Raw genomic sequence first — 1,467 nt, 5'->3', positions numbered from 1 at the left:
AAAGAGTTCAAATAATAGGAATACAGAAACAAGCAGAATAAAGAGTGAATGGCTAACTTTAAAGAGGCGGACAGAATAGTGGTGACAGTCTTTACAGTCTGCACTCATCGCAGCCATGACGACAGCTGAGGTCTGGACGGGAAACCGTTTGCTAACAGTCTGCAAACAGTTTGCAAAATTGTATCAAGTTAATGATAGTTTATTGTTTCTGAATGTGCCTTGAACCGCCACTTATAATAGCGAAACACGGTTCGAGCTATCTCGTAGTTCCTAAGTCACTCGTGCCGTTGCCAGGGTTTCAGTCACTCACACTGGACTGGCCGGATTCCTGCACCTCGAGCCGCCTTCCATCATGTCTTGATAGTGTTACTGTGTGAGCCGTGTATGAAGTGAAAGTGCATGCATAAAGGACATACATGTATGGGACACTGGCGAGTGACTGAGGTGATCACCAGTCACGTTACCGTGGGTAAGTGTTTGTTCTTAGTTAATTATTGTGGTGCTTATGAAGTGCTTATTTGTGCCCATTTCTGCGTGAGTTATTGCTGTTAGTAATTACAGTATTACGGTTAGGTCGACATAGTATTATGATTAGGTTGAGTAAACTAAACATTGTTTGCAAACAACAGATCTTTAGTGTGTGTCTGTGTTTGTGTCTGTGTCTGAGTGTGAGTGTGAGTGTGTGAGAGAGAGAGAAAGAAAGTGAGTGAGAGTGAGTGTGTCTTGCTTTGGTCTTTGCACCCTTTACAGTTTACATCATTATCTCTCTCTTCCTCGGTACACAAACCTCTTCACCTCACGGCCTGAAATGCCACGTATGAGCCTGAGGAGCACTCATAGATTAGGCGGAGAGCAGCATTCACAGCGGAGCTACTTAGGAGGCGAATTATTGATGAATTCCTCTTTCACCCGCTCCCTTCCATTGTGCTCTGGCTTGAGGCATTTGACAGCCACGCTTTTCTTCTTCGTGTCGCGCCCTTTTCTCTCTGCTGCTGCTCCTCTCCACTCCACTCCACTCTTTCCCTCTCTCTTCTCCACTCCTTCCATCTTGCCAATGTCCTTTCCTTTCCCAGTATAGATTTTACATTTTCTATTCAGCACTGTGCCCTCAGATCGATTCCAGGAGGGACCCAGTGAGTTAAATTTTACTTAAGTGTATTTTGTTTCCTGACCTCGTTCTCGTGGCGCCATTAAATCATCCGATTACCCACGCGTTATGAGTATAGTGATGGTAATTTAACCCCTTCAGTACCAGGACGTGTTTCCATATTCATTCTGGTTACTATCTGGTGATTTTATACAGCTTCAAAATCTCATGTGGGATATCAAAATAGTGAAGGATCTTGCCATTAACCTTTTGACCTCCATAGACCGTTCCTAACGTCAATAAAATGGTCTAATCGTACACAAATCACAAGGTAAAAATGTGCCCCAGTATTGAAAGGGTTAAGAGTCTGAGGGTTATTG

General features: G+C 43.8%; 1 long non-coding RNA gene across 1 annotated transcript in view; it reads left to right on the top strand.

Annotated features, from left to right (window-relative positions):
* The first annotated feature begins 322 nt into the window (after positions 1 to 322).
* The window catches only part of LOC123513992, a 5,572-nt gene continuing 4,427 nt past the window's right edge, over positions 323 to 1,467 (top strand). The window contains exon 1 of the long non-coding RNA XR_006677493.1: positions 323 to 469. This is a non-coding gene — a long non-coding RNA (uncharacterized LOC123513992). The remainder of the gene's footprint in view (positions 470 to 1,467) is intronic.

This window comes from Portunus trituberculatus, chromosome 37 (genome assembly GCF_017591435.1).
Source record: "Portunus trituberculatus isolate SZX2019 chromosome 37, ASM1759143v1, whole genome shotgun sequence".
In the NCBI taxonomy this organism is placed as follows: domain Eukaryota; kingdom Metazoa; phylum Arthropoda; class Malacostraca; order Decapoda; family Portunidae; genus Portunus; species Portunus trituberculatus.
This window is presented reverse-complemented; position numbering and strand designations above follow the sequence as displayed.